Source organism: Zalophus californianus, chromosome 4, assembly GCF_009762305.2.
Source record: "Zalophus californianus isolate mZalCal1 chromosome 4, mZalCal1.pri.v2, whole genome shotgun sequence".
NCBI lineage: Eukaryota > Metazoa > Chordata > Mammalia > Carnivora > Otariidae > Zalophus > Zalophus californianus.
In genome coordinates, this window is record NC_045598.1 from 174,997,650 (window position 1) to 175,009,465 (window position 11,816).

An 11,816-nucleotide genomic window follows, 5' to 3' on the forward strand; every position below is an offset into this window, starting at 1 on the left:
TCCTAGACCTCTTTCAGGGCCAAGCTCAACGGTCTACTCCAACCTTTCCTTTCTTTATCTCCTCCTAAGGAAGATCTCCCCTTTATCTGAACCTAATGACACTTAGGCTTCCTGCCTTCGAGCCTAGATCCACTTAGAGAGTAAATCTGCTCAAGCGCAATCAAGATCGAAATCTTACCCTTGTCTTATCCGCGGCTGCACCAGGCCAACACCTGGTATGTAGTAAATGTGCTATAATCATGTAAGTGCAATATATAAATGTGAGTCGGGGGAGGAATGTTACCGCTAAATCATTCTATTGCTCTAACTTAGCGGTTCTCAAAGTGTGGTTCCCGGACAGCAGAGCTTGTTAAGCCTGAAAATTGGCCTACTCTGCTCTAGACCCCTTGAATCAGAAGCTGGGGTTTGGGCCCACTCATCTGTGTTTTAACAAGCCCTCCAGTTAATACTGATGCACACAAAAGTTTGAGAACCACTGCTCTAACTTAACCATGAAAAGCATTTTTTTTTAAAAATTTCAAGGCAGCCTCTTTGTGGCAGTTAAGAATGTGCTCTGTGGGGGCGCCTGGGTGGCTCAGTCATTAAGCGTCTGATCCCAGGGTCCTGGGATCGAGCCCCGCATCGGGCTCCCTGCTCAGCGGGGAGCCTGCTTCTCCCTCTCCCGCTCCCCCTGCTTGTGTTCCCTCTCTCGCTGTGTCCCTCTCTGTCAAATAAATAAAATCTTAAAAAAAAAAAAAAAAAAGAATATGCTCTGTGAGGGGTGCCTGGCTGGCTCAGTTAGAAGAGCATGTGACTCCTGATCTTGGGGTGGTGAGCTGAAGCCCCACCTTGGGTGTAGAGACTATTTAAAAAAAAATGTGCTCTGTGGAAAATGAAGTTAGGTGTGAAGACTTGTGTCTTTCTTGTTTTTGAAACCCTCTACATCCCCAGTGCGGGTTGGAATCCTCTGCAGAGTTATTTCAGTCTCAAATTCTTCTCTCCTATATCTCTTACCCACAAGGGATTCTGACTCATTGAGCTTGGGGCAGGGCCTGGGAAGTGAGGTTTGGAAAAGCTATTCACTAAGAACCCATTCCTAACAGTCTTTAGGACACCAGTTTTGTGGGTGAACTCCAGAAACAGAAGACTGAAAGTTTGACAACTGGCTCAACCATTTTCTAAGTGTGTTAGTGGTATGTTACTAGAATAGTGGTTCCAATGAATCGTGGCTTATGGTATCCATTCCTTTGTGTAGACCTGTCCCACATTGACTGTGGGCTTGGCTGTGTGACCTGCTTTAGCCGGTAAGTGGGACATCACAACCCTGATCTAAGGGCTTGCTCGTTGGGACTTGTAATGTGTTTGCTGGATGATTTATGATTATTCAAGTCTGCTATAGAAAATAACAATCTAAAATGTAGACATAATTTGCTTATGAGACATTAAACCTGGGGTAAATGGATACATGTTGATCTTAGATAAAAAGGATGGAACAAATGAAAGTGCTACTTTAGATAGAAAGAGATAGACCAAGTGACCTTTAAATATTAATAAGGTAGAGATTATACTACCTCTAGACACAACTATGTCATCCCTACATTGGCCACCTACTAGTGACACGCATTATAGTCTCACCGTGGCCTCGTGTAGTCTACAAGAAAAGCAGATAAACCCCTAGCTACTCAGCCAGCTAATGGCCAGCTACAGTTATGACCAGACACACTTGCTACTTCATCTCTGACAGAACAGATATATGTTGGTTCCAGGACCTCCTCTCTTACTTTCCTCTGTGGTCCTTAAAACCACACCACCTGCAGAGAAGACTGGCACAGCAGGGAGGTTAGGACATATGAACATTGCGTAAAACAAAATTCAGATACTGTGGTCTTCCACCTTGCTATCCTAAGCTGGTTTATCTTTCCCCTTGCTAGGCAGCTCATTGTTAGAGTCTCTTATAAGATGTCAATCAGATGTCAGCTAACTGCAGCGACTGGCTGGATGCCCAAGATGGTACATTCATGTGGCTGAGGATTGATGCTGGCTTATTGGCTAGCTGCATGCTTAGCTGGGACTGTGAACCAGTGTACCTTCATTCAGCCCCTCCAGCAAGGCAGAACTTCTCCCTTCCTGGCTGGCTTCCCTCAAAGCGGGTGTCTGAAAAGAACCAGGCCCATGGCCTTTTCTGACATAGCCTAAGAAGTCATGCAGAGGGGCACCTGTGTGTTGTAGTCGGTTAAGCGTCCATCACTTGGTTTCAGCTCAGGTCTGATCTCAGGGTGGTGAGATCAAGCCCTGTGTCAGGCTCCACACACGGTGGGGAGTCTGCTTGAGTTTCTCTCTCCCTCTGCCCCTTCCCACTGCATGCACGTGCACGCTCTCTCTCTCAAATAAATAAATTAAAAAAAAAAAAAAAGTCATGCAGCATCATTTCTACTGTACTCTGCTAGCTACCAGCAAGCTACTAAAGCCAGCCAAGATTCAAGAGAATTCAATGGGAACAATGCCAAAGAATTTGGGAACATGTTCTAAAGCTGCCACATAAACAGTGTGATTCAGGTGTCTTCATTTGGTTTATAAGCCCATCTGTCCTGTGACCTATGGTAGAGTCTGTGTGGTGGTGTACTTGGAACCTGCCATTGCATCAAGGTAATTCTCCACGTGACATTTGCCCTTTGGAATTCAGCTGCCATACATAGAACTCCGGAGTATCCTGCTAGAAAGACCACACGGAGGAGGAGGGAACAGCCAGTAACCCCAGCTAACTACCAGGCACATTTATGGGGCCATCTTGGCCCATCCAGTCTCAATCAAGACCCAGATGACAGCATTGCAAAGAGGTAAAATCATTAGCTCTGGAGCCAGACTTCCTGGGTTTGGGTCCTCACTCCTCCATTTACTAGCTCTCTAACTTTGAGCTGATAACTTAATCTTTCACGGACGCTCATCTGATGGAATAAAGGCATGTTGTTAAATTTGCTCATCTGTTGAATGGAAATAAGGCATCTGCTTTATAGGGCTATAGTGAAACTAAATGAATTAATACATGTAAAGCATTTCAAATAATACCTGGAACATGGTGAGTGCTTGATAAATATTAGCTCTCATTATCCAAATTCCTATGAACCTCTCACACCTCTAGGATTATGTCTTTGGACCCTAATTTGAGAAATATCTACCTAGCTATCTGTTGTTTAATACACATTTAATGTGTACTAATTGGATCCCTTATCCATTCCCTTTCTCTGAACATTTGAATATCCTAAATCTGAGTAAATGGAGGAGATGGGGAGAGAGGAGGGCTTGGGGTCTATGTCTAGAGCTATGGAGAAATACAGAATAAGGCAGGTGCATGTGGGTGGCAAGAGGAAGGTCCTGAGGAAATTGTGAGGCTGCTGAAGAGAGGGCCAGCAGGTTAGAGAAGGTTATGGAAGAGGGAGAGCAGGAGGGCCTGGATTCAGCCTAGCCTGCCCTTCACTTTTAAAGATGACAGACATCATGCCTCAGTTAATAATCACAGTCTCCTCCTCATGAAAAGTTGCTGCTGAATCAACAGTCCACAGTAGATTACATCATGCAAATACCTTCCAGAGTTCCTGGCATCTCTCTTGCTGGCAGGGCACAAGGCTGTTTGCTGTGTACACGTTCTGATACGTTATACACCCAGCTATTACTGTCCATTTTTAAATTCCTGAATTGTTGCTTTATTTAGTGGGACCTTTAATCATTTATTCTGCCCACATTTATGTAGTTCCCTTTTGGCACTTCTCATCCCTCAGTTTCCCACCTTAGGATTCTGACCCCTGGAACTCCCTAGCACCATCAGAATTACGGTACATGGATTGCTGCTTCACAATGAAAAGCATGAAAGGCAATTAGAAAAATTAAAGAAGGGTGCCTGGGTGGCTCAGTTGGTTAAGCGACTGCCTTCGGCTCAGGTCATGATCCTGGAGTCCCGGGATCGAGTCCCACATCGGGCTCCCTGCTCAGCAGGGAGTCTGCTTCTCCCTTTGACCCTCTTCCCTCTTGTGCTCTCTATCTCTCATTCTCTCTCTCAAATAAATAAATAAAATCTTTAAAAAAAAAAAGAAAAATTAAAGAAGACTTAAATAAATGGAGAGAAATACCAATTAAAGTTTGGAAAACACAAAGTATATGATGTCTGTTCTCTCTGAATTAATCTATAAATTCAGCACAATGTCAATCAAAATCCCAGCTGGGTTTGTGTCTCTGTGTGTGTACGAAATTGTTAAACTGATAGTAAAATTTACATTGAAATGCAAATGGAGGCCATACAGCATACAGAAATGGCATGGGTCCCCCTGAGTTCAAATCCTAACTCTAACTCATCTACTAACTGTATCAGTTGGACAAGTTGTTTATCATTCTAAGTCTTAGTTTTGAGTTTCTTGTTATTTCTTAAAATCTACCCTAAGAATCATGAGGATGAAATAAGATAATATATGTAAAGCACGTGGCATATTACCTAACATGTAGTAGGTGCTCAACAAATGATAGGCAGTATTAAAAGGCAGTAAGATTTAAAAAATAGTGTTAACAGTAAAACAGTATGTCAGAGGCCCATGTAACTTTAGAGCTAAAAGAAAGAGAATCCAATTGGATCTCTATTTTCTCAGCATGCCTGTATCTGTTTCTCAGCATTCCAACTCCTTGCAATCTAGCTGTTTTGTCCTTGTTCCAAAGGACAAAGCTGGAGATATAAATGTGGGAACCATCAGCATCCAGATATTTAAAGCTATAGAACTGGCCAAGTTCCCATTGGGGTAAAGACGGAGATGAGGAGAGGGTCTGGGGCTTACCTGGGACTCTTCACCCATGAGAGACTGGAAGAGGCAGAAGAGCCAGCAGGGTAGGAGAAAAACCAGAGGATGGTTGTATTCAGATCATTAGATGCCTAGAACAATGTTCACCTGGTGTTAATACTGGTCATTATTATTCTTGGGATATTGGATTTTTTTTTTTTTACTCCTTTGCACTTGTATCTGTTACTTGAATTGTTTATGGTAAATGTATATAATTTGTTTTTAAAAAACAAAGCTTTTATTAAAGAAAGGAACTACAGAACACCTGAGAAATGCAAAATAAACCCTGAAGGGACAATCTCTCTTTCAGATCCTTTGCATTTCTCTACATCAGTCATTTAACACTACCTCTCATCATCTAATGATCTCATCTACATATTGGAAAGTGCCCGTCACAGGTCAAGATATAATATCTTATGGAAGAAAGGTAGAAAATATGAGAGGGGCTATCAGTTGGCACACAAAACTCCTGTGCTTAATTTCATGCTCCATGAAGCTCATATTTATCTGTCCTTAAGCATACCTATGGGCAACAAGACTGACGGTCCCACACCCACCATAAAAAGTGCACCTGCACACCAAATACACACACATACATGCACACACACATACACACACCTATTTGTCTCAGGGCAAAATTTTATAACATTTTTTCCTTTCTGGGTCTTCCATCGTGTTTGCGGTTGGGGAGGATTATTGATCAAAGCAAATAAAAGCAGTATGGCTTGAAATGCCTTCTTTGCAAACTTTAAACTCGAGTTCTTAATGAGGCTTCAAATATTTAGATGCTGGAAGTACTATTTTTGAAAAATGGCTCTATCTGTGAACCCAGCAGGGAGGTCAGTGGAAGGATTGGGAATGTTCCTGTTTGTTTTGGGAAGAAAATAAGGCATTGATTCAGACTTTTCTTGAACATCTTTTCAAAGAGACTTATCAAATCATCCCCAAACTCTATCTGAATTCAACATATATTGACACCACCAAATTAGGTACTGGAAGTATGAAAATAAAAATGTACTTTGTTTAAGGCCAGATTTTCTATTTACAATTAATATTTGCAATGCTGTAAATTACTACCGTTCAACAGTATCCAATTCTCAGGGCCAGAGAGGATTATTCTTTCCTATGCCATTGAAGCTAGGGGTAACTATGTGACTTGCTTTGGCCAATGAATGGAAACCTGACATATTTCACCTCCAAATTGCCTGTGTTTGACTAAGCAGTTCTCTCCTCTCCTAATGCGGTGAGATTCACAACATGTGCTGAAATGGAAGTTCTGTGAAACTGATGATGCCGGGAGTAGTGAGCCAGTATAGGAGAACAGCTGCCCTGGAGAGTTGCCCCAATCCATAGCAGATTTTGCATGACAGAGATAGAAACTTTTTTTGTGTTAAGTCCATGTGATCGAGGGATTCCTTTTTATTGCAGCAAAAGCTCCAGTATCATGACTAATACAGCTCTTCTTTGGCTCTTTCTCTTGCCTTTATAAAGTTGAATGCCTTCCTTCACTCCTGCTATTTTTCTAGAGGGAGGACCTGTTTTGGCTCCAGTGTGTTTGTTTTTCCTGAGTAGGATATAGGGAGACAGGGCCCTTTTTTCCTCTTGTTTTGGAGTTTTATGTGAGTCTGGCACCACATACAGATTTGGGAGTCAACAGCATTAAGGAAGTGGTTTAAAGCCATGTAAGCGGATAAGTTGTGTATAGCAAATGTGTGACTGAAAACATAAGAGGACAGAGACTCGGGGAACAACAACAGTTAAGGGATAAGCAGTGGAAGAAGAAATAACCAAGGAAAGAAGGTGAGATGATGTGACAAAAGGAAAAAATCTGGCCACAGAAAACAAAGGATGATAAAGTTTCTAGAATGAGTGGTCTAGAGTTTCAAATGCAGCAGCAAAGTAAAGCAAATCAAAAACAAGGAAGTACTTATTAGAAATGGTGAGTTGAACACGTATAATTATGACCCCTTTATAACAAAAGTGCTCTAAACTGAATGTAAATGAGTTAAAAAAAAAAAAGGCATACCCTTGTAAGTATGGAGTTAATAGGAGAAGAGGAAGAGCAGACAGCATTACAGAAATACAAGATGGAGAGCAGATGGAGGAGTGTTAATTAACCTGATGGATCAGAGAAAGGTGAAAACTAAGCTGAAATGGAGCAACCCACAAGAGGGTTAATTTGAGCAACAGTCTCAAAAAAGTACTGGAATTGGAGTCACCAGGTACCTCTGAAGGTTGAGATATAACTGAACTAAAAACAGAAGATCTAGGTGAAAAATTTTAAAGGTGTGTTTATAAAGCTAGATCCCCTTCTACATCCTGTATAGCTGGGAGCATGCCACTTCTGACTCCAGCAGGAATCCAGAAGTTTACTACTGGAGAGACACTGGGCTTAAGGGCACTAGAAACAGCTGAGGGCAAGGGAGGTACAACTCAAGAGATTAAGTAAATACCACAGTCTCACTCATGGGTCCCACTTGTCACTCTTCTGCTCTGCTTCCAGGAAGAGAGTTTAGTAGCCATACTATTGAAGGATTCCTCTTTGAGTGCTCAATAAAACAGCTCGGGCAGATCACCCGACAGTGAAATCACCAATTAAGCAGCTCTGCCAATCTGCTAATTACAGTTTCTAAACAGCTTTTTGTTGTTTCTCTCTTAAATACAATATATGAGCCAAGAATTTCAAATCACAGGTTGGTTGAAGAAAGCCTTCAAGACAACAAAAATAGCTAGCATAAAAATATATAAATAAATAGATAGCATAAAAATAGATGATAGATAGATAGATGATAGATAGGCAGGCATCTGGGGCACCTGGGTGGCTCAGTCAGTTAAGCGTCTGCCTTCAGTTCAGGTCATGATCCCGGGGTTCTGGGATCAAGCCCCGCATCGGGCTCCCTGCTCAGCGGGAACCTGCTTGTCTCTCTCTCTCTCTCAATAAATAAAATCTTCTTTTAAAAAAAGGCATCTGGCTGGCTCAGTCAGTAGAACATGCAACTCTTGATCTCGTGAGTTCAAGCCCCACATGGAGCGTAGAGATTACTTAAAAAAAAAGGACAAAACAAAACAAAAAAATGGATCTCAGAGGATGTAGGGAGCAAAATAAAACTTTTGAAAATTGATAATACTAATATATTTACAGAATGAGGGGAGATACCGCATGTATGGAAAAAAAATGGGATTCTGTAAAAGTAGGAATAGCCAGAAAATAGTATTTCTTGAAATTTGAAATATGATAGTCAAAATGAAAAATGTAGCAAAAAGATTGGGAGATAAAATTGAGAAACATTTCTTTAAAAGCAGATAATAGGTAATATATAAAATAGAAGATAAATGACAAAATTAAAGAATCAGGTCAGGAGGTGCAAAAAAGTGGAAGACAACACAGTTTAAAAATGTAAGAGAGAAAATTGTCAAATGTCTGAAGGAAAACTCCCGAAAGTGAAGGTCATTTGTTCCCAGATCGAGAGAGTTCACTGAGGGACCAGAACACTAGATGAAAAAAGACACACTTTAAAGTATGTCATCACACTTTGTTGTCATCGGATCACTAGGGACCAAAAAAAGATCTTAAAAGTTTCCAGCAGCAGAGTCAAGAAATGTCAAGGGAAGTTCAGTAAAAAGGATCCCATTTCAAATATAGTTTATACCGTAATAGCGTTGTGTGGTGACAGATGGCGGCTACACTTGTGGTGCACACAGCATAACGTATAGAATCACTATGTTTTACACCTAAAACTAATGTAACATTGTGTGTCTATACTCACAATGACTAGCTCTACTAAGTTTTGTTTTGTTTTGTTTTGTTTTTAAAAAGGATCCCATTTCAGAACTGTTTCAGGCATCTCAACACTAATGCTGGAAGCCAGAAGACAAATGGAACATAATAGCTTTGAAATTCCAAAGAAAATTATTTCCAATCTAGAATTCTATATTGAGCAATCCAATGTGAAGGTGGATTATAACCTTTTTAAACATTGAAGTCTCAAAATATGTATGTCCCATACATCATATCAGGAAAAACTGGAAGATGTGTTCCCCTCTCACTCTTGAGAGCGTTTTCTGTATCTACACTTAATAAACTTCTATCGCTTTACTCAAAAAAACAAAACAAAAACTGGAATATGTGCTCCATCAAATAGAAGGAATAAAGCAGGAGATCCAGGAGATGGGAAGTTGCAGGACAGCAGGTCTAGAGAACAACCAGTCGACAGGGGAGCAAGGCGATGGAAGGCTTTGGGAGGTGTACCTCTAACAGATGGGATTTATGGATTTTTCTGATGTTTTTGAAATATTGAAAGAATTACACTTCCAGTGTTAGTTAGCTAGTCAGTTAGTTTAAATAGATGGAAGGTGTGCTGCATGATTTGTGTTTTAATGAGCTCTGCATCCAGTACTTCAGACCCACATGTATAAACCATATGTCCTGTTTGTTTAGGCATAGTTTTAGGAGTCAAAACATTCTTTCTGTGCTTTTAATTATTAAAATGGTTTCTGGCTATTATTTCATAACCTGTCCCCATAATTTCTTGCCTTCAACACCAATTCTTCCTGCTGTATTTCCTTTGTACACCTTCAAAACTCAAACTCAAAGTTTGAACCATCTTTGACCTCTTTCACTTCAAAAATGTCTTTGCTAAATGCCACACATTTTATTAAATGTGACATTTTTTCATATTTTTTAAAAGATTTTTTTATTTATTTAACAGAGATAGAGAGCACAAGTAGGCAGAGCAGCAGACAGAGGTAGAGGGAGAAGCAGGCTCTCCACCGAGCGGGGAGCCCGATGTGGGGCTTGCTCCCAGGACCCTGGGATCATGACCTGAGCTGAAGGCAGCCGCTTAACCGACTGAGCCACCCAGGCGCCCTTCATATATTTTTTTTAAGTAATCTCTGTGCCCAATGTGGGGCTCAAACTCATGACCTTGAGATCAAGAGTCACATGCTCTACCAACTAAACAGGCCAGGTACCCCTATCCATTAAATGTTTTTAATTTTTATTCCCATTTTTCCATCCCGCTGGCTCTGACAGAGTTTAAGCTATCAGTATTTGTTGACTGTCTTTATGTACTCTCTTTATGCCTCTAAAGTATATCTCCAATAGCTCCCCTTACTGACTTATCGTCTTTATGGTCTTATTAGAAACTGCTTTTCTAGCTACATCTGTTACTACTTTCCCTTTCTTGAGCCAAACATGACTCCCTTAGTATTCTCTAAGATTTCTAGTCTTCATGCTGGTGTTTACATTGTCACCTGTTTACAGCACCTTCACACTCAGTATCTCTACATGTCCACAAACTTTCCCATTCTTCAGGGTCCAGCTCAAATGCCTTCTCATTCCTGGGGTAGCTCCTGAAGATGTTTTCATAGAAGATATGACCTATTTTTCTGAACTCCCTCATCACTGTCTCTGAACCTTCTTGTGTTCTAGTGCGTGGCGGGAGTGGGGGGCTAGTTGTGGGGTAGGCCTCACTTATAAACAACTTGAAGGAAGCTTCCCTGTTTAACTCATTCTTGTTTTCCCTTAGCAGCTAGGATAGTATCGTGTACATTCAATACATTTTTTGAATTTTAAAACTAAATAGCCAACCAATATTATTTCCTGCTTTATTGAGATACAATTGGCATACAAAAAACTGCATATAATTCATGTATATCATTTGGTAAGTTTGGATATATGTATATATACTTCTTATACCATCACCAAAGTCAAGGTAATAAACATATCCATCACTTTCAAAAGTTTCCTTGTATCCCTTTGTTTTGGGTTTAGTTTGGTTTGGGTTTTTTTGGTAAGAATACAACATGACATATACCTTCTTAAATTTTAAGCACATAATTCCTTATTGTTAACTGTCATGACTGTGTTATACATCAGATATCTGGAATTTACTCATCTTGTATAACCGTAACTATATACACTCAACAACTCCTCTATTCCTCTCCCTCCCCACCCCCTGGTAACCACCATTCTACCAATCAGTATTTGATTTTATGATATATTGCCATTTGAATGGCAAAAAAAGAGCAGTAACCTTAGGGAACTATCATTATAATAAGACTAAGTTACTTTGCCCCAAGTCCCAGCAAGATAGGAAAATACTATATGATTGTTAAGGAAAAGATAGAGAGTGTGTGGAATGAAAAGTTCTATTAAAGTTGAGAAGCTGTAACCCAATATTGTATCCATTATATAAATAGAACAGAGGTATTGGAGTCAGATTAACCTGAACTAATATCTTGCCTCAGCCCCTTACCAGCTGCAAATCCTTGGACGAATTAACCTCTTTGCCCCTCAGTGTTCTTCTTGCAAAATTTAGACAATAATGGTACTTACCTCCCAAAGCTGTTTGTGTAATTAAACAAGATAATCTACATGAAGAGTTTTGCAGAATGCCTGGAATACATCATATACACTCCATAAATGATAACTTCTCTTTTATTATCAGTGGTGAGAGCTGTGTTAATCAGTTGCCAAGAGCACTAGATTTGGAACCAGAGAGAGCTGGAGGTTCTTCTTATTAAAAAATGATGAGGAAACACTTCCAAACTCATTTTATTAGGCCAACATTAAGCTCATTCCAAAGCAAGGTAGGGTCAATACAAGAAAAGAAAATTACAGGCCAATATCCTTGATGAATGTAGATGCAAAAATTCTCAACAGACGCTAGCAAGCCATATTCAACAGCACTTTAAAAGGATCAGATCCCAGGGGCACCTGGGTGGCTCAGTCATTGAGCGTCTGCCTGGCTCGGGTCATGATCCCAGGGTCCTGGGATCGAGCCCCGCATCGGGATCCCTGCTCGGCGGGAGGCCTGCTTCTCCCTCTCCCACTCCCCCTGCTTGTGTTCCCTCTCTTGCTGTGTCTCTCTCTGTCAAATAAATAAATAAAATCTTAAAAAATAAAAAAATAAATAAAATAGTTTGGGGAGAGCATGGGAGGCAATTAAAAAATAAATAAAAAATAAATAAAAGGATCAGACCCCATAGTCAAGTGAGGTTTATTCTTGGAATGCA